Below are 22,889 nucleotides of genomic sequence, written 5' to 3'. Positions count from 1 at the left end.
GATTTAAAAAAAAAAAAAAAGCTGATTCAAAGAGACACATGCACCTCAATGTTTATAGCAGCCTTATCAGCAATAACCAGACTACAGAAAGAGCCAAATGTCCACCAACTTGTGAATGGCTGAAGATGTGGTGTGAGTGTGTGCATGTGTGTGTGTGTGTGTGTGTGTGTGTGTGTATTACTCAGCCATCAAAAAGAATGAAATCTTTCCATTAGTAACGATGTGGATGAAGTTTTAGAGTATTATGCTAAACAAAATAAGTCAGTTGGAGAAAGACAGCTACCATATGATTTCACTCCTCTGTGCAATTTAAGAAATGAAGGAGATGAATATGGGAAAGACAAAAAGACAGAGGCACAGAGGCACACCATAAAATAGATTACCGATAGAGAACAAACTGAGGTTTGCTGGAGGGGAGGTGGGCGAGGACATAGGTTAAATGGCTGATGGGTATTAAGGAGGGCACTTGGCATGAGCACTGAGTGTTGTATATAAGTGATGAATCACAAAATTTTGCTACTGCAACTAATAATACACTATCTGTCAACTAATTGAAATTTAAATAAAAAACTTTAAAAAGAAAAAAAAAAGAGAAAAAGACCAAACAGGCTAGTAAGGGCCTCAGAAAGTTCATTTCGATTTTCATTACAATGATTTTCTAACTAGATTAGTCCTTTCCTCCTTTAAAGGCAGAATTTTGCTTTCAGAGGTGGAAGTGTTTAATGCTTTTGTGAAAAATGTACTGTTCTCTTACTGAAAATTTACCAAGCTACCCTATACAAGTAACCGGTTCATATAAATTCTAAATTGTTAACCTATGGTAAAATTTTTACCAAGAGTATAGTTAAGTGTTAAGAGAACCATACTCATTAAGAACTTCCTGAAATTAGGGATCGTATCTTTTACAGCCGTATCTATACTTCTGTGTCTAAGGTATTCAAGATGTGCCTGATAAATGAATGAAAGAATGAAGGAAGGAAAGAAGGAGGATGAGGGTCACTTTTGATAAATGCTAAACGTGAAAAACACATAACAGACAGCAATGGCACATGCTCACATAATAAAATAAAATGTAATACATAGAGGAAGCTGGAACTCCCTCCATCCAAAGTTCAAACTTCTCAGCAAGTTGTTCAATATCTTTCAAAATCCAGTTCTATTTAGATTTTGGCTAAAGTCCCACTATTCTTTCCTGCTAATTCACCCCTCCCTCCCTATGCTTTTCACCTTTTTCAGTGCATCAGGCACACCTGCAAAACTTTGTCAAAATCCACATAGTAGACCCCATTGCAGACCTATTGATTCAGACTATCTTAGGTCCCTGAGTACGATATTCAAAATTATTGTAATTTTTTTCTCATGCCTCACAAATATTGGTAAGCACTTACCAATATGTTTTTCTTCCAATACATATGCCCTTACCTCTACACAATTGTTCATGCTCTTCTTTCTTCCTCAAATGCTCTTTTCTGCCTCTATTTCTAATCAAAGTTAAGAGATTTCTTAACTCTCTCCCTCCCTCCAACACTAAAGTCCCGTCGGGGGATGAGGGGGGGCGGCAATTCTTCTCTGCCCTCTCCTAAATCAATGCATGAATAGATAATGAGCTTGTGTTATTCTGGAACACTTTACAGCACATTAAATTTAGTTTTGTCAAGCTCTCAATGGCCAGGAGATCTCAATGTGAACCATTTTTAGAATACTGCTCAGGTTATTAAGGGCTTGTAGGGGCTTAAACCGGGTAGACAAAGTTCATCTTGTCTTCATTGAGAAAGTCCAGGCCCTCAGGACCACTCCTTCCAACTGAGAAGTCTCGAGCTGTCCAGTTGTAGCAAAGTGTCTACCCTCCTTAGTCATAGTACACAGTTAGCCCTCCCATAACCCTGAAAGGGAAAAGTCTAGGTCTTCCCTCCTAGATTAAGTGCCTTCCAACTCCTAGTACCTTCAACCTAGTACCTCCTAGTACCTTCAACCTCCAAGATGCAAACTGTGTAAGGATTATTATCAAGAGGTTTCAAGAAACACAAAGAAGCTCTTATTTCTCTCCCCACTAAAAGGGAACCTAGAACTTAGAACATGTGTCCATACAACATTTGGGGGCTCTTTCATGAAGGCAAATGTACATTTCATGCTTTTCTGTCCCATGGCAACAAAAATAAATCACAAAGTAACCTTCTAAACATATTATCCTGCTACACAATTTTTTTTAAAGATTTTATTTATTTATTTGACAGGCAGAGATCACAAGCAGGCAGAGAGGCAGGCAGAAAGAGAGGGGGAAGCAGGCTCCCCGCCCGAGCAGAAAATCCGATGCGGAGCTCGATCCCAGGTCCCCGAGACCACCACCCAAGCCAAAGGCAGAGGTCCAACCTACTGAACTACCCAGGCACACCCTGCCACAAAATTTTTAGCCAGTTAGATAGATATAGATATGTTTCTTTCTCCAATATGTTAAAAATCTCGTTATCAGATTTATAACCCATTCATTCAAAAATATATACTAAGCAACTAATTTAAAAGTGTCAGTGATGTATATGTAAGGTACACTGTGCTAAATGCTGGTGATAACGGAGAATAAAGAACATATAAAGCCCCACCCTTATGTTGCATATAATCTGAAGGAAAATGCATGCAAGTAAACCATCAGTTGCAATGTGGCCTCCTCAGTGCTGTTCTAAGAAGCACAGGAGGCTGTGATGTACATAGAACATAGAATATACATGTACCTTTCACATGTGCATGGACATAAAACATAGAATGTACATTTCACCTTTAGAACACAGTGCCTATAGATAACTAGGGCTTAGTAAATATTCCTTTTATAAACTGAATACTTTTTCAAAGGAGAAAAACAAAAACAACATTTGGTAGGGTTAGGAAGGGGGTAATTGGTTGGCAATGGGTACCCTAAAAAGTAGACTCATTGGTGTATGGGGAAGTACAATTTAACAATAAAGTTAAATTCTATGTTTTCTCACTTTCCTATGTATCTATTCCCTATAGTTACCACCAAATTTTGAGAAAAGGCTGGCAAAAACATAGGCTTATTGGCAGTGATGTAGAAGAAAAGATAAGGTAGCAAATTAAATGCACTGTATCCTATAACAAATTCTCTGCTGGTTCTCCTGGGGGAGCGTTGCATATTTTAGGAAAGTGGGTCTAGAAATTCCAGGCAGTGACCAGAAATTAAGTGAAACATTTTCCATAATGCAGCTAAAAGCGGCATGGATGGGCCTGGGGAGAAGCAGATAATTGGTTATTCTAATTTACCTTAAGCAAAATTCACTTTTCTGTCTCTCTCCTTCCTATTTATTCGTACAAGTGACTCTATGTCTGTTTAACTCCTACATTAGCCATGGTTGGTAGGTCATATATAATTATGAAAGGGGATACTCATTAAGAGCATTAGAGAACATAAAGGTATTAAAGATGATATTCATAAAGGGTATAACAGATTCTATTTTGAATAAGTAGAGCAATAATTATTCTCTAATTTACTATTATAGAACTAAAGTTTCTACTTCAAATTTCAAGTATTTCTCAAGAAATATTTTCTAGCTAACACTGGTGGAATTTCTTTACTCCCATTCACTGAAAGTTGGAATCTATATCATATATTTACCAGTTTATATTAATACTATTGAGGAAAAAATAAGAAGGTTGGCACTTAACTACATCTTTAACTAGAAATTCATTTTTTGTGTTGAAAATTTATTATATTATTCCAATGTGCTAACAAAAAAACTATCTGCACCAAGGAAAAGAGAAAACAGAAAATTTTACCCAAGTTTTGTAAAAAGGGTATAAAAGTATCTTTAGTTTATATAGTATTTAGTGGATGACGCGGACTTGGGGCAAAGGCAGTCTTTCAAATACTCTCTCCTACTCTTGACATCTCTCCAGTTTTTTCTCTGAATCTATAAAAGAACTAAGGGGCTTGAGTCATCTCAATATGGTGAAGAAGCAAGCTTTGTGGCCACATGTACCCTCTGAATCCATGATGGTTTCTCCTGCAGATTCAGAGGACTGATCAGGTGCCTGGACAATGACCACTAAGATATTATTAAAATACAGTACAACAAGGGAAGCATTTCTGGTATTAAGTTATTATCTGGAAAGAGAGACTCAGATTGAGTGAATAACTAGAACACTGGCCTTTCATAGAACAAGAACAGGACATCATGGGATACCGGGGTGGCTCAGTTGGTTAAGCAGCTGCCTTCGGTTCAGGTCATGATCCAGAGTCCTAGAATCCAGCCCTGTATCAGCTCCCTGCTTAGTGGGGAGCTGCTTTTTTCTCTCACTCTGCCTGCTTTCTACCCTGCTTATGGTCTCTCTCTCGTTCTCTCTTTCTGGCAAATGAATAAAATCTTTTTTTTTTTTTTTTTTTTTTTTTTGAAGAAAGAACAGGACAGGACAGGGCATCCATAGGAACAGAGGTTTGGCAAAGTGTTCCCTGCCTATGCACACAGGTTGCCAGGTGAGATAGTGGGAAATGTGGATCCTCTGCTGATTATTTTTATCTCTTTAGTGAAATAGAAAACAAAGCCATTAGCTGATTGTTTGGAGAAGAGAAGGCTATTAACAGTTTAGGGAACTGTGTCATGATGGCAGCAAAAAGGCCCAGTTGTGGTTAGTGGTCATTGACTTAATGGGAAGCCAAGTAATGTGACTGTGTTCTTTATCCCAATAGACTGAGTCATATAGCAAACAGTCTAGAGCTGAATCTGATCAGGGTTGGGTTTTAAGAGGTAGAGTAAGAGGGTTAAGGGAGTCGAGGATATTTTAGGGATTTATTGTCTTGATGGGCTTTTTGTTGGGTAAAAAGGGAAATCAAGACTTGAAGGAGAGCAAATGATAATGGGACTGATGGGTGGAGAGTCCTGTAGGAAGGAATTACTGGAGTGGGTATGTTAGAGGGAGGAAGCTGGAAAGTTGAAAAAGGAAAGTATGTCTGAAATTAGGTTTATGAAGATATTATAGTTATAATAATAAGGCCTAAGTATGACAATGGGTATTGGTGACTGTAGTAAATGAAGAAAAAAAGTGATAATTTGACTACATATGAACCCAAAATTATATATCAAAAACATCACAAAATTATAATGCAAGGGACACAGGGAAAATGTGTTTACAAGATATGTGATAAAATGTTAATAAATTAACAAAATAACCATCTCTTTTAAATCCATAAGGAAAATAAAAAGCATGCCAATGAAAATTGGCAAACACAGGCTTTGGCAATTCTCAAAATAAGATGTGCAAATAAATAATAAACACATGAAGAACTATTCAAGCAAATTAAAGCATCTGTCCAATTTGAAAAATATTTGCAAACTAAAACATCCAATGTCAGCAGATTTATAGTAATAAAATACAAATATATACAAATGCTGTTGAAATTTTAAATCAGAACAACATTCTCAAAGTGACTTTTGATTCTCAAAAAGTTACATATCCATTGATTCACTAATTCTGTATCTAGGAATTTATTCTAGGACAGAATAAAAAATGTGTGTTTCTGATTATTTTTATTTGGGGATTTATTTAGCATTATGTTAGTGAAAATTGAAATCATCTTAAATATTAGGAGCATCTTGCAGGAAATGGCTGTATAAAAGTAGACAGAATGAAACTGCACAATCTTTGAGTATCATTTTCAAATAAAACTTAGTAACAAGGATATCTTCATTAAAGAGTGCTAAGTAGAACAAAACAAAAAGTGCTAAGTAACCAAAGCCGACTATAAAACTATATATATCCAGTTTGCTCCCCAAATAATTATGTATGCTTGTGTAAGTGTGTTCAGGGATGGTATGTGTGTATACAATTACATACATGAGGTATGGAAGGAAAACTTTTGATATTGCTTATCTTTGGATGCTGGATGACTTAAAAAAACTTTTTCACAGTACTCATACTCTACCATATATGGGGATGCTCAGCTATAATTTGAGTGAAGTCAACATAAAAGAAGCAAGGATAAGATATAAAGATAGAATAAGGGAGTCCTGACATAATTTGGATTCCTGGATGCAATCATGTGCAAATCCAATTACTCGGTGTCCTTTTCCACAATCTTGTTGAATATACAAATATGTTACCCATACTCTGTTTTTTGCTTTCTTTTGTTTTTCCTTACGTAGATTTAACTAGGTTTTGATCATTTGAATCAGAATGGTAGAAAGAGATTAATATAATCTCTTCTATGAATTATGCAGCAATGAATTCTCAATACATAATCTTTGTCCTAATTTCTGTTTCCTCATTAGATTTCTAGAAGACACTGAATGTATCAAACCATACTGGCTGTTATTACAGTTAAAGGAACGAGAGATGTTATCCAGGATGACCAGCCAGGCATATAGGCAGGGTCTCAAAGGGTGACCATACATGGATGTGATGATCCCTGTTTCTAGGTTCTGGTCCCGGTTTTGAAAGTCAAGAAACTGAACTTTCATTGGTATAGATGAGGTTCAGAGAGAATATCAGCTCTAGGAGGAATGCCAATTTATGGAATCAGAACTATTACCTTCATGCCAAATGAAATATCAGTGGCATTGATCAGTGAACTCTCTCCAAAGGGGGCCAAGTTCTTCCACTCCCACGCCACTGGACCCCACCCCACCCCTGCCATTTGGCAATGTGAGGACATTTTTGGTTGTCACAACTGAAGGGTACTCCTTGCATCTACACAATAAAGACCAGGGATGGAGCTAACCATACTACACTGCATAAGACATAGTCCCCTATGACAAAGAATTGGTCATCCCAAAAGCCCATAGAGCTAAGACTGAAAAACCCTGCAACAGAGGCATATACCAGCCCAATGATTCAGACAATTTATCCCAACTGATCCTCTATCATTTTTCATGGAAAACATTAGAGTTACAATAATTTTTTAAAATCTGTGTATTCTCGATTTCTAGCCTCCCATGCTGACCATTTACCATCTCTTAGTCCAGAAGCCTCCTAACAGTCTATAACACCATTAATTAGAGCTCAACTTTCTTTGTTCCAAGCACATTCCATCCTAGTATCTCTAGGATTACAAGCCATTCAGATTAACTGGTGCCTTAAGATGTGACCACAGTGTTTCATTTGCATGGCAAACTGGATCATAGATAAACATATTTCAGCTTTACTAGAAATTGTCAAATTGGTTGTATTAATTTACACTCTCACCAACAGAGTTTTTCCCCATATCCTAACCTATGCTTAACATTTCCAGACTTTAAATAGTCTAGAAAGTACTGTAAGAGAACTTCCCCTACAGGAAATGTCAATCTTGATGTAAAAATGGCATTTAATTATTGTTTTAATAAGCATTTTTCTGAATTCTATGTCAATGAGAATCTATTGATTCTTTATCAGCTGTTCAGGTTTCTTCTACAATTTGCCCAGGATATTCACTCACTTTTCTGTCACCTTTTTATTTTTTTCCTTAGTGTTTCTTATTGACTTTGTATTTGTCCTTCTGTTCTTTTTTCTGATATTACATATTGCAATATGTTTCAGTAACATTTATTTATGATAGAAATTCTTAATATTAAAGATACTTCGGATCATTTAAAACTTTTTTTAATTTTATTTATTTCTTTGACAGAGGGAGAGAGAGAGAGAGAGAGAGAGAGAGAGAGAAGAGAGAGCGCAAGCAGGGAGAGCTTCAGGCAGAGGGAGAGGGAGAAGCAGGCTCTCCACCGAGCATCAAGCCCTTCATGGGGCTTGATCCCAGGACTCTGAGACCATAACCTGAGCCAAAGACAGCTCCTTAACCAAATGAGCCAGCAAAGAACCCTCAGATTATTTTTAATCTTAAAAAAGGTGTACATGAGTGTTAGCTCCAAAAAGTGATACCCTCAATAGTTTACAAATCTCAGAGAAGCACAGATAATTATTGTGTCTTATGTTTGAAAATAATTTTTCTCTTTTAATACATGTGAAATTATAATATTATTTCTAGTTTCATAATACCATAATACCATTATTATAAATATAAATGATAATATTATAATTCTATTTCTAGCTTTACATATATATTTCAAGGTACCTTAAGCTATTATTTTACCCTTGAATTTCCTTCAAAGTATAGACCTCTGCAATAAAGTCACTGATGATTACTTATATTTATGCCATTTAAGGTAGTCACAAATGTTTTACCTCATGATTTTAAGATAGATATGATGTAATTTGCTAGTGTTTCTCTTTGCTATGAGAAAACTACAGCACAGATTTATTTTACTTTATACAAAGCTGAATGACATCTCTCTCATTTGCATATTCAACAAATATTTACCATATTCCCACTGTGCGACAGTGGCGTTTTAAGCACACAGAATATACTAGGATACAAAATAAACTGAGGGGTACCTGGATGACTCAGTCAGTCAAGTGTCTGACTTTGGGTCAGGTGATGATCTCAAGGTTCTGGGATTGAGCCCTGGGTAGGACTCCCTGGTGAATAGGGAGTCTGCTTCTCTCTCTCTTTCTCTCTCCCTTTCTCCCTCCCCAGCTAAGCTCTCTCCCACCACAAACAGATAAAAACTAAAAAATAAATAAATAAATAAATAAACTTAACTCCTGCCTTTATGAAGCTAACATTGTGGAGAGGACAACAGCCTAAATAAATATTTAAACTATGTTGGCTACTGGTAAGTCCCTAGAACAAAATTTAAGTCTGAAAAGTGAGTATCGATGTGGGAGGTGAGGAAGGGGAGCATGAGATTCCAAAGAACAGCCCTCCCAAAAGCCTCACTGATATGGCATTCTGGGAAAGTTGGAAATATGTGGATATTAAAAAAAAAAAAAAAAGCATTTCAACTGAAAGGCAGAACAAGAAGAAAGTCACTAAAGCATAAGACTTCAGGAATCAAGAAAGGAGAGGAAGTGATAAGGGAATCCGGGAGAAAGGAGTAGGGGATAAGGTCAGAAAGATAATGGAGGTGCCAGGTAAGCATTCTAGCTTTTACTCTCCGTAAGATGGGGAAGTTTGTAGTAGAGAGTAACCACATCTGACTTCAGTTTTAAAGGGATCACACTAGCTTTCACTTTGAGGAAGGTCTGCCAGGAGACACGGGCATAAACAAGATCAGGTAAAAGATGGAGTTTTCTACACTTGTGTCTCCTCCAACTGCCTTTTAAACCCACCTCAACTGAGTATTTTTGACTTTCTCCTATTAAGAGTAATAATTTACACAAGTAAATCAGTGCCAGGAAAATGCCAGGTCCTCATCTTACTTGACCTCTCAGGACCATTCATTCTCCCTGACACACATTTTCACTTAACTTCCCAGAGAGCACAAGCTCTTCATTTACCTCCTAATTTACAGGCTCTTCCTTCTCAGCTTCCTTTGCTGATTTCACCTCACATCCCCAGACACTAAATACCGAATCCAGGGCTCATTCTTCCTTTTCTCTTTCCCATCTACACTGCCATCCTTGCTGATCTCATTCAGTCTCTGGGCTATAAATACCATGTAAATGCTGACAGCTCCCCATTGCTGTTTCTACTGAGACTTTGCCATTGAATTCATATATCTAATTATCAGTGACGTTCATCCTCAGAAACGCTCCATCTGCAGCCTTCTTTGTCTCAGTGGTAACGATTCCATTCTTCCATTCTTAACACATTGGAATCAGAAATGAGGGCTGGAAAACGAGTCTAGACATAAAAATGTTAGGGTTATCAGCATAGAGATGATGTTCAAGGAATTTCCCTAGAAATTGTGTTCTGCATTGTCTTTAACAGAGCAGTTCTACTAGGGATCCCTTTGGTTTGTAAATGGCACGCCTCAGGACAAATACATTTCTTACCTACATCGTAACTACAACCTACAATTTTCAGTTAAGTAAATAAAAATAATTATTAATAATATTAATAAATTAGTAATTACTGAGATACTGGACTAAATAATTTACATCAATTACCAAATAATAACCATGCTAAACTGGATTTTCCTTTTTTTTTTTTAAAGATTTTATTTGACAGTCAGAGATCACAAGTAGGCAGAGAGGCAGGCAGAGAGAGAGGAGGAAGCAGGCTCCCTGCTGAGCAGAGAGCCTGATGCAGCGCTTGATCCCAGGTCTCTGAGATCATGACCTGAGCCAAAGGCAGAAGCTTAACCCACTGAGCCACTCAGGTGCCCCTAAACTAGATTTTCTGAAGTGCTCTGACTTGCTGGTCAGAGTTTGAAGGTAACTAACCTAACCATTGGTTTTACTTGTCCCCAACTTTCTTCCAGGCCATGTAATCAATCCCTTGATAATCTCTGTTGAAGGAAAATTTTCCAAAAAGAAGTAAAATCAAGACTCTTGAAAAGATATATAATGAACATCTATTTTTTTTAAACTCTGTGTTAATGAGATAAATAGGCAATGTTAAACTTATTCAGAGATGACAAAGAATACATACATTTTATATTAAGAACGTTGAAATGATTTTGTGAGTAGATGCATTACCTACAAGCAGGGCAAGGCACAGAGCACCTGCAGAAGTAGAATCAGATAATCCAAAAGAGGATGCTATGCTATGAACAATGCTTGTTTTCATTGAAAATATCCACTGATTTTTTTGTTTATTCTAACTTTCCTTACTGATAGAAGTGTTCATATTTATTACCTGTCACATAAGAGAAAAACTGAAAAACTAGAGAGTCGTAAATAACATGGAAAGGGGAAATTATTTTTTCACCACTTCAAACACACTTAGATTTTTATATTTTCTGTAAAGAAAGGTTAAATACAATAAACATGTTCTAGTGACAGTCACTCTTCAATTGCTATATGACATAAAATTATGTTTCTAGTTCTCAAGGTTATATTCTAGTTTGTTATCATGTTAATTCAATTATAATAATTCTAGAAGACCCACTAGAAAACTACTCTTCTCTCTTTGTAACAACTTAGCACTGGAGGAAAAAAAATTGTCTTGGAGAGCATCAGTCAGATAACTTTCAACTAAACTTATACATGTGTGGTACAATAAAGAAATTCTGGTCTTTGACTTTTGTTCCTGGCATAAAGTTTCCAAAAAACTTGGAATTTCCTGGGTAAAACTTTCTGCAGAGGATTGTCTTTGTTATATTAATTAGGTGACTCTGGGTGGGGCCCTAGATACCTTCAGGATGTGGACTGGTCTCCCAGCATGACTAACCACATGATTAGAGCACTTGAACTTGGGTTAGCCTAAACTCTGGCAAGGGGAAGGGAGCTGGAGTTTGATGTCATTACTTGGTAAATGATTTGATCAACCGTGCCTGCATAATAAAACCCCAGTTAAAACTCTGGACGATGGCCACAGTGGAACTTTTGGGTTGGTGGACCCCCTTATGTCCCGGGAGGGTGACATGCCTAGATTCCAAAAAGAGAGGGCTTGGAAGCTCTGCATCCCCCATGCTCTACCCTAGATCTTGCCTATGTGTCTCTTATATTTAGCCGTTCCTGATCTGTATACTTTCTAATAAGATCGTAAGCATAAACACAGTGCTTTAGGTAAGTTCTGTTAGTCATTCCAGCAAATTATCTAACCTGAATGAGGGTTCTAGGAACATTTCTTTGGTCAGTCAGAAACACTGGTGGCTCTGTCTCACAGAGAGTATCTGGCATGGGGGTAGTCTTGTGAAGGATTTTGTCCTTACCTGTGGGATCTGCACAACCCTGCACTACCTGCACTACCTGGGTAGTGAGCATCAGAGTTAAATTGAATTGCGGGACATCTAGTTGCCAGAGAACTGATGTCAGGACAGAATATGTCAATATTGATCAGTGTAGAATAAAATGTGTCAGCAGTAAAAATATGTAAAAATATGGTGAAAATATGCTTAAATGAAATACCTAAGCAGTGACCGAATTTGTTACTGGTTTGCCCATGTGATATTTAGTTATCAGCTCAATTCAGGTTAAAATCAATTTTTGAACAAATTAAATTTTTCTGTCTGTGAGTATTAGATTTTTCCATCTATGATTATTGAGAAATCATAATAACTTTTCCTAAAGTAAGTTTTCCAGAGGATTTCCTTTCCCACCCACATAAATATATAAAGAGGAAACTTCTGGGCCAGTTCCTCCTACTGCAAAGTAGAAATATGGCAGGTATCCAACGTATGTGAGCAGTGTAAGTGGTAAGTCTGGATGATGTAGAAACAAAACCTACTTTTTAAGTCATCATATTTCATTGCTTACACATCTTTTTGGCATCAGTGCATCTTGATTTCATTTAACCAATTTTTTCAGCCACTTACAAAATAAAAATGCAAGGCTTTAACCAAAAATATTGGGAAAAATAAATCCAGATATAAACATTACGTCTACGGGATTGTTAAAGCAGCTTCAGTTACAATGAAAGCAATGTTTTTAAGTTTTCTTGCATTAAGAACATAATGCTCCCAGTATTTCAGAAGCCAGGGGTCTATTTATAATGGTCTTGGCCTCTCTGTGCCAAATGCTTAGTGTACAAACTGAAGCCAAAAAATCAAGGATCCAAATTACACCATGTAGAATGCCAATGCAAGTTTTCTTTTTTTATTTCCTAAAGCATAATAAGACTAAGAATTTAGAAAGTCCAGCTAAAAATACGCTCATTCTTGACTCTTCAAATATGTGAAGTTAAAAAAATAAGCATTTGACCTCTATTTATTGATTCAATCTACATAAAGCAGCATTAAAATTATTTGAAACTGATTTTTATGGCCAAGAGAAAAATCATAAAAAATTTAAACTATACAAAGAAAATAAGTCACCATAAGACCTCATCTCTTTCTTGCAAGACACTGTAAGGGAAAGCTTTCTGGTTTCAAAAGAAGATGTTGCTATTATGTTAAAAGATCTAAGGATAAAACTGCCAGAAAACAAAATACTTTGATTACATCTTCAATTTGTAAATTTGTAAATCACAGATAGCGAAGGAGAGAAATTGGATAAATGGTGGATGATGCTCACTGGAAAATTGTGCTCTGTTATTGAGTAAAATTAGTTCACTGGGAACCTTCATTTGCACACAAGTCATTATGGGAATTCTGTTTTTCCTACCTACATGGTATTAGGCCATTCTATAAAGTGAAAAACCAAGCCCTGGAACTTGAGCTATTTTTACTCAATTTTCCATTTCGAGTACTGAGGTAGTACCAAACCATCACAATTTCTATTTATTATTACTCAGGTTAAGAGCTATGATGTTTCAAACATTTCCATTATAAAAATATCTTTCTAAGAGTACTAAAACTTTCCTTGGCCTAGATAGTTCCAAAGCTTGTTCTAATCCCAAAATGTATTCTAAACTCTTGAATTCCATTCAGAAACAATAAATTAATAAACAACCTGTTTAGCAAACATTGCCTTTTTAAAATTATAATTCAAGGAAGACATTATTATACCACCTTTCCCTACTCAGTGGGTGTGGCAATTATAGAACATAACACCCATTCAGGCTCATGACCAGTTCCAGATTTTCCATACCTACAAGCAGTGGTGACCCTAGTCAAAACTTCAAGGCAAATAAAATGCCTCGTTGGAACTCCCATGGTCCCCTCAGACTTCACCACTTCAGAATCCCTAGTTTTGCATCAGGAACCCCTCTTTACCAAGGACTTGTCAGGATTAATCATGACTTAAAGGACAATTTTTAAGACAGGAATGTTTAACAAAAAGATGAAAACTGTGTTAGTGGTGTTTCACATTGCTTCTTCAGCTTCCACATTGGGCTCTTCCTGCCATGTGCAATGATGGACATGACACATTTCCTCTACAACCATGAAACTCATTTGATTTAAAAATACTGAAGATTGGTCATTGAATCCCAGAAATATTTAGATGACATGGAAATGCTATCTTTTGGTGGATGGCGTTCATTTTTTATGAAAGCCTTCTTTCTAACGCTAGAATGTTTAAATTATTTCCTTCTTCAAATTGTCTCTGATGTATTCCCTTTGCCCTGATGTCATCTCTTTTCTGCGGTTCCACCCATACTAATACTTAACCAAAATCTCTACTTCTTAAAGTTATTTTTGTAGTTCTCATAGATCTAAAATCCTTTAGGAAATTGCATGAGAAGACAATAGATATTCTCATTCACAAAATGAAAACTTCAAAACTTACTAACTTTAGAAGCTCCAGTAAAGAGTATATCCAAATTCTTGGTCTTTTCTTATTATAGCACTTGACTTGGTTTCATCTCAATACATTCAAAAGTCTCAAATTGATCTAATATAGTCTGTCTATTTGAATTGCATTTTATTCCTGACTACAAAAGTGTTTTTTTAATCTATTAAGTAAATAACCTGTTGTCTTTTTAGATTTACCATTCTTTATTTTTGTAGTACCCTTCTATGTAATTCATTTCCTCATAAGTAAATGAAATTCATTTTAACACAGCTTCATTTTATTTTTATCATTTGAAATGTTTACAATTTGTTTAAAAACAGGAATTCAGTCTAGATTTTTAAAATAAAGAAAAAGGAAAGGTGAGAAAAGAAAAGGAGTGCTTATACCATATCCTTAAAATTTTGAAGTGGTTACCTGAGCAAGATGGTGGCAAAAAGCTCATGAAACAAGAGACAAGATTTTTCATGTTATAAAATAGTAATGAAAAGAAACTTCCTCCACACTTTTCCCCCATTTTTAAAGATCTACTTATTGTGTCTTATGTAGAATTTATGAGGTCCTGGCATAAAATGAATAGGAAAAATCATTCACTATCATGTTCAAAGGAATTGGAAAACATAACATTTGAATTACCCATCTTCTCTTTAGAGAGAGGAAACATAAATGAGTTCTTCAGAAAGAGCCACAGTTAAAGTGCTTATGGCAAGACCTTTCTGAAATCTTCCACTGACCATTCTATATCCTCACAGTGCTGCTACCATTCTATTCAAATGCAATGACACAGCCAAGCTCATGCTTCATATTTTGAAAGTTCTGTGTTTTTCAGGAGTTTGATCAAAGCCTTCTACCCATTAAGTCAGCAAGAATTATTTTGCTGAGGCTAGTTAAAGAAATGAGGTAAGGATAAGAAAGGAGGGGAGTAGGACTTCAGGGGAGGTAGGAGATGTCATGTAAATGGGAGAAAAGAGTGAGAAAGTTCTTCCATAGCAACTCAGAGAAGCACACACAAGAGCTAGGCTCAGGTTAGCTGAACAAGGAAGTCGAGGTAAAGATGGTCCTGTAAACTTCTAATTCCACAAATCTCATAGGTAATTGTCAAGCTCACTTCATACACACACACACACACACACACACATATATGATTTTAATTCACTTACATGCTTCTTAGGATACTCTGCTTGTTTGAACTTTGCCTTTATGCTGTACCCCAGGTATAAATGCATTTCTCTAAGAAGTGTTCAACTTAAACTCATGAGTGCATACAAGCCTTAAGGCACATTTTAGTAGCTAGAGTGGTTTGTAATAGACCTTTTTTTTAAATTAAGAAATGAGATAGTGTCCTGGAGGAAGTTTAAATAAGTTCCATGGTATGAAGTTGGAGGATAATAGTACACTATCCACTTGAAAAGTACTTAGCTCATTTCTAGAATGAAATACTGACAATAAATTGACAGCATTCTTCAAACTTGCCTAGAGCCATCACCAATCTTGTTCTGATGACTTTCAGATCCAGAAGTCTACAGCAATTAAAAACTTTGGATTCTATCTACCTCCAGTAGGGAATCCTTTGAATTCTATCTATCTATCTATCTATCTATATATATATATATATTTTAAAACAAGATAGTGAAAAAAATGTATCAAGTAACATTTTTGTCTAATGTCTTAAAAACATACAATGTGACCAATTTTTGCTTTGTCTTATTTTCTTTTGCTTTGTTTTCCCAGAGGGTGCAATGTATAGGAGATTTTGGCAATCCCAGTAAAGAAATGAAAGGTTGGATCAAGATTAAATTTCACAATATATAGAATCTGTAAAATGTCTAATATAGCACCCTGCATATCACAGACTCTCCAGAAATGATAATAGTTTTAAGCACTTAGTTCCTATTGTGTGCCTATCTACTTAGTTCCTATTATGTGCCTTTCAGAGCTCTTGGGTGCATTTTCAATGAGTAGTAATATTTGGAAAGTTATATATTACCAAGATATATATTACTCTAATATATATCATATATTAGTAATATTATACATATATGTATATTTTGAGCAATGGGTCTCAACAGTGGCATTTTCTTTTATAATCCTCACACTATGAAGTAAATGGGGGATTTCCTTATCCCCATTTTGCAGACAGGAAACTGAAGCACAGAAATGTTAGGCAAGTTTGAGCAAGTTTGCTCAGGGACACACAGCTGATAAAGTAGAGGAGTCTTTGAATCTAGCAATCTGCTAGAATGATAAATACAGTGGATTGAAAGGGTATGTATGCCAGTAGCAGGATACATGGTACCACATAAGGCTAGCAAGGTATGAAGGGAGAAGATCACAGGGGCTTATCAGCCATCTAAGGGAGTTTTCTCTTTATCCTAAAGACAATGGAAAGTCATGGAAAGGTTTTTAATCAGGGAAGTATATGAACAGATATGCCAGATTATTACTTGACTGCAGTGGAAAACATCAAGAGGCAAAAGTAGATCTCAAAGAACCAAGTAAAACACTATTACACTGTGTAGGCAGGAGAGTGTTATCTGGGTCTAAAGAGGTAGTGTGTGGGGCGGGGTGGGGGGGCTGAAGACATGCTTTGTGGAGGCACTTTATATCCTAAAAGCATTTACATTCCTCTAATTAAAATCTTCAATTCACTAAAGTTCTATTATCTGCTGAGGCCACCTAAAGCAACTGAATACTGCAGTACAAACAACAGCTTTATGGGGCACCTGGGTGGCTCAGTCAGTTAAGCATCTGCCTTCAGCTCAGGTCAAGGCTGGCATCAGGCTCCCTTCTCAGCAAGTAGTCTGCTTCTCCTTCTCCCTCTACCTCTCCCCCGGCTCATGCTCTCTCTCTCTCTCAAAAAAAAAAAAAAAAAAAAAACAAAAACCAAAAAACCTTTTTTTAAAGAAATAGTTTATGAAGAAAGTCAAATGTTTTTTTAACTACTTGACCTATTTTTAAAGTCAACTGGAATTAGTTGTTACATAAACATTTGTTGAATTAGTTGAGTGCTGGTTGTATTACTGACATTATAAAGGCTATATATATATTTTTTTTCAAAATAATGCCCCCTAAGAAGATGAAATTCATGTGTAATCTTATATAAATCAACTCCATATTCTAATGATTTGAAGAAAAATATAGCCACCCATGCAAGTCATATCCCAGTCACAAAGCAATAATTACATCAAAACAAACAAAAAAATAAAAGATTCACCAAAGAGCAGACTAGATTTTCTAATTCAGTATAACTATAGAATTAAGTACTGAAATTATCATTTGACTTTATTAGTGTCCATACTGTACGGTTTATAAAGGACTTATTTTGAATCATAGCAGATATAGACTCTAATCTCTCCCTTACCTATCGTGTGGGATCTCAACTTCCTTATCTATAAATAAGGACAACAATGCCCACCTTGAGTTGTAGGAATTGAAGGAAATATTGTACATTAAATGTCTAGTCTAGTGCTTAACACAATAACAATTAGCCATAATTAACAGACCAACAGGCAGATCCGAAACTAAATCTGTATCTGAGACCTCAGCTACAAATCTTTCAGAGTAGGCAATGGCACACATTAGTTGGATCCAGGATTTCAGGGAAATATATCAGAAATGATAGAGAAATAAGAGTAGGGATGGGAATGGGCTGCATTTTTATGTGTGGTTTCCTGCCTAAGATTTCTTTCTTGGGTGGAAGATGGAGTGAGGGAGGAGATGATATCCTCCATGAAGTATGAAAGATTAAGTGCACCTGTTAGACCTTATCAAATACATATAAGGGCTGAATATGAACAGACAGATCATTTCATAGGCCAACTGGTACTGATTCGCTCCATGATACATGGAATCAATTATAGGCATTTTGGGAAAACGCTGGCCATATGCAGCCATGATTAGTGGCTGGTTTCCTCAGTTAAGCGCTGATCCATGTAACACCCTGACAAATATAACAGAGCCCTGTGAGCTGTATCAGCTCTCTCTATCTCTCTTACCTCTCCCTTTTATCCAGAAAAGAGAATAGCCTCCTGCATTTGTCATCACAACTATCTACTTGATAACATTTATGATAATATGTTTGAGAGGTTAATAAATCTCTGGAAGTGGAAAACAGGCAATGGTGAGAACATAGAGTAAGAAACCCAACAAAGGAAGAGCAGCTGTAGTCAAGACATTTCCCCTCTTAAGTATAATCAACTGAAATCTTAAAATGAAACTAAAATATTTTTTGAGACTAATGTGATCATTAAGGATTCAAAAAGCAGGCTCGTGAGCCAAATTCTGGATTGCAGAACATATGTTACATTTACTACTTTCTCTTTCTGAAGAGGACCTATATAATTCAGATCCTCCATGGCAAACCACACCAAGGAGAATGCTGAAGGGAGACTGGCTACCTAGATGTATTTGTGAGTGTCCATTCAAAGAAGATGTTTCAATGTCTGTATGCTAATATTTATATAAATGCTATCCATTAAAATTTAAACCATTGATTAGAAATCTGGGATCCTTAATAACTTGACTTCCAATAAGCAAAATGAGAAGAAGCTTGTGAGACATGCCAAGCTTTCACGACAATTCAAAGTCCAAAATATAAGTAAGTGTTTAAGTAATTTTCAATATTTTCAGCTTAAAAAAAAAACTCCAAGAAAAATAAATGTCAAATATATCTAAATGCCATAAGTTCTTGAAAAATAAATGCTTAACTACCCATTTGCCTGATAATGCTTTCACAAACAAGAGCCCTAAATGCCAAAATGTCTGATAGAAATCCTTATGACACTATAAATCTCAGGTTTTCTTGGGGCAGATGTTATGGCAATGAAATGGTGAATACAGATAGAGAAGTAACTGTGTGGCCGTCTTACTTTTCTCTTACCTACTTCATCAACAAATGGTGTTTCAGTCGAAATAATAAAGATAGCGAGATTGATGTTACCAATGGAAAGCAGAGAACTTTTAGACCAGTACTGTAATTTTAGTAATATTAAGTAGATGAGAAATATCCAGTCTAGAGGTTGTTATGTTGAATGTTACAGATAGCAAGATAGTATGGGAGTGCTTTATTTCATAGAAGAATAATAAGAGATAGAGATTTTATGAGAAATAAGTACTACTGGCATTATTTCTATGATGGTTAAATACAGATATTTTAAATACATGCATAAGAGTATTTCAGTATTGTGTAAAAGGAGTTTTTAGCAGTTTTGGAGTGGAGTCTTTCGGGTTTTCCACATATAGTATCATATCATCTGTGAAGAGTGATAATTTGACTTCTTCTTTCCCGATTTGGATGCCTTTAATTTCCTTTTGTTTTCTGATTGCTGAGGCTAGGACATCTAGTACTATGTTGAATAGCAGTGGTGATAATGGACATCCCTGCCGTGTTCCTAAAAGGAGTTTTTAAATAATACACAATACAAATTTGGGGAAAATAGATTGTCAAATTAAAATACAAATGTATTAATGCGATTTATTCAAATGAAAATAATTCCTATTAAGTGTGACAGGTACCTTTATCTCTATGTCCTTCTCATGTTTACTTCAGCTCCAACATTCCCCATGACATTAACAGGAGTTTGCTGTGTACAGGGAAAGTATACACTCTTAAAATTTAAATATTTCTGTTCTTAGCTGTAAAATTATTTTCTTGTTGTATATAAAATGATGTTAAAGTAATTTTGAAAAGGCATATGTATATCTTTAAAATATGCATGTTATATGTATGTATTTACAAATGTGCCTCAAATAGAGCAGATCCTTGATCTTTCATTTAAGCCTTCCCTTTCATGATGGTCTGGCATGGCATCAGAGAACATATAGAGAAAATACAGAGACATCCAAACTCAATGCAAAGAATAAGACACTCTGTCATGAAAAAATAAGATGGAAAGCTTAACATTTTCAAGATTTCTCATGAATTTACCAGTAGAATTAGACTGTGTTCACCTGTGCAAGTGATTTAAAGTAAGAGTTTTCAATGTAAAAAGACTTTAATGAGAACATTTTCAAAGAAAGTTTGAATAGTAGCAAGGATTCAGAGTTACATGCTTTCTTTGAAAAGTGTGACGGAGTTGCTGTAGACTTTTCTAACATTTGGGGTCAGAATACAGGCCAGGCAAAAGGGCAAAGATGACTCAAAACCGGTAGATTAATTTACGTGTAGCCAATTATAATTAATATCACATCAAAGCTGTTTACATTTCTGCTGTCACCCATATGCATTAGCACTAGGTTAATGCTCAAGGCATGAACCAAATGATAACTTGCATAAACCTCCACTGCTCTTAGACAGCGAAGTCCATTGCCCTACCCCTACTTCCTGGGAACAACCTTTGATCTTCAGATCAACAGTAAAAATAATTACTGACTTTGGCCAAACTGGGATTCGTCATTTCAATTCTGAGTAGCTGCACAGCTGGAGACAGATGTGCAGGTCTCCTGCCTAGATCCTAAAGAATCTTCCCCTAGCGTTTATATGGTGCTTGTCTTTCGTTTATCAGAGGCCAAATGTTTCTCTTTTGTAAACGTGTGTAAAACATTCTCAGAATTTCAAACAATAACAAATCAGGGCTGGATGTGGCCAAAATGCAAAAAAAAAAAAAAAAAAAGAAAGAAAGAAAGAAAAGAAATCTCCCATCTGTCCAAATCAAACAGTTATATTATCAGAAAATAAGACTTAAAAACAACACATAGGCACATATGCATACATAATTGTTTTAATATAGATTTTAAATAATTTGTTCAAAGAGATAATAATACAGAAAATGTCAAAAGTTTAAACAAGGGAAGATTACTAGAGAAAATATTTTTTTAATTATGAAAATAGTGTGCTGACCCTTGAAGTAAATGTTTATTGTTAATTTTTTCTTCTTTCCCTTTTTATACATTAATATTATTATTAACTTTTTTTAGAAAAAATAATCTAACATTATCCCCATGTGAAATATTATATTTGTAGTTGATGTCTTTATATGTCATTTGTTCAGAAAGAAGTTATTCATTCATTTATTTGACAATGATTTAGAGATTATTAAGTATTGGATACAATTCTAAGCATTGGGAATACCTACGTGATAAAACAGAATGTGAATCTATAGTCTCAGACAGAATATAAATTCTACTGAGAAGAGACAAACAGCAAATGAATGAATAAGTGAATTTCAAGTATTGAATGGTGGCAGGAACAGAATTCAACAAAATAGAATATGATGACTGAGAGTGGCTGGGGGTGGAAGGAGGTTCACGACTTGCTTTAAAGGAGGTACGTAGTCAGGGAAGACCTCCCTGAAACTTGTGTTTCCTGGTGTAACCGTGATGATAAAGGGTCAATCACAGAGGAATCTGGGATTAAAAACTGTCGCAACAGAATGAGCAGCAAGTGCAAGGATCCTAAATAGGACTGAGTTTGATGTATTGAAGGAGCACAGAGAGAGCCAGCATAATCTGGGCTCGGGAGTTTGAGCAACCTGGCAGGCACTAAGGCCCACTTGGCTCTGGAGGCTATGGTAAGGACATCTGATTTTATTTTACACTATTTTGAGTTTTGCTAAACATATTCTGAATCTTTTCCCCTAAGGAATATTGATAGCATGGAAAAGCTAGACCTTTCCCTTTCTAAATTAACGAATAAGAAAGAAAAATAGGTACAATGAGGCCTATCCTAACAGTAAAAAAGAAAACACTTAACAGACTCCTTTTGTTCTGTAAAGGACATAGAAAATCCAGCCAAATTATGGTTTTGCCTATCTCTTTAGGCTATTGTTAAACACAAGCCAATAAGAGAAATTTCAAGTTAGATTTTCACAACCGTCAAAAACCTCGTGGGGCTGATTTTTACATTTTATTGAGTTTGGCTCATGGATTGTCTGAATCGACAGAACTAACTTTACTAGGGTATCACACAGACACAGAATAAATAAATAAGCAGTATTTCAGGAAATCTATTGTTTGTATTTCAGGTGTTCACTAGCCCCCTTCTTGCCCACTTAAGAAATGACCATCCAGAGGTCACTCTGCACTTGAAACCAGCTCAGGTTTCACATATTTTTTAAACCTAAGCAATAGGTTCCCAAAGAAATTAATAGCATTTTACTGAAGAATTCATTAAATAAATATTATTTTAATTTAGCTTCCCAAAGTCAATAATTTTATTCCAATTAAAATCTAATACATGACTTGTCAAGACCACTAGAAAAATACAAAGAAAACCTCATAGGTAATTCCACAATTAAGAGATAGCCCTAGCTAATATCTTGGTTTCCACTTTCCAAATATTAAGACTTTTTTAACTTACTTACTTCATTATTTCCTGTTTGATTGTTTTTCAACTTAATTTATGGGGTTTCATATTCTTCTAAGTTAATGAATTGCTGATGATAACTGATAAATTATAATGTCATCTATCTGCTATTAGACCTTAAAATGGCTCTAAATGTTCCATTAAATGGAATATTAAATGAAAAATTCAATGTTATTAAATTAATGTTTATTAATTTTATTAAATTATTAAATTTAATGTTATTAAAATGAAGAAAAAGTTTTCTGAAACCATAAAACTCTAGAAGAAAACATAGGTGGTAAGCTCTTTGACACTGGTCTTTTTGGATTTGACACAAAAATCAAAGACACAAAACCAAAATTAAACAATGGGGACTACATCAAACAAAAAGCTTCTGCATAACAAAGGAAACCATCAATAATATCAAAAGACAGCCTATGAAATGAAAGATAATATTTGCAAATCAGGTAACTGATAAGATGTTAAAATCATATATATATACACACACACACAC

At 35.5% G+C, this 22,889-nt stretch overlaps 1 long non-coding RNA gene across 1 annotated transcript in view; it reads right to left on the bottom strand.

The window, feature by feature from the left end:
• The window catches only part of LOC132017242 (uncharacterized), a 58,159-nt gene that overhangs the window by 176 nt on the left and 35,094 nt on the right, over positions 1-22,889 (bottom strand). The gene's annotated exons all lie outside the window — the stretch shown is intronic.

The sequence above is a fragment of the Mustela nigripes genome, chromosome 5 (assembly GCF_022355385.1).
Source record: "Mustela nigripes isolate SB6536 chromosome 5, MUSNIG.SB6536, whole genome shotgun sequence".
NCBI classification, from domain to species: domain Eukaryota; kingdom Metazoa; phylum Chordata; class Mammalia; order Carnivora; family Mustelidae; genus Mustela; species Mustela nigripes.
This window is presented reverse-complemented; position numbering and strand designations above follow the sequence as displayed.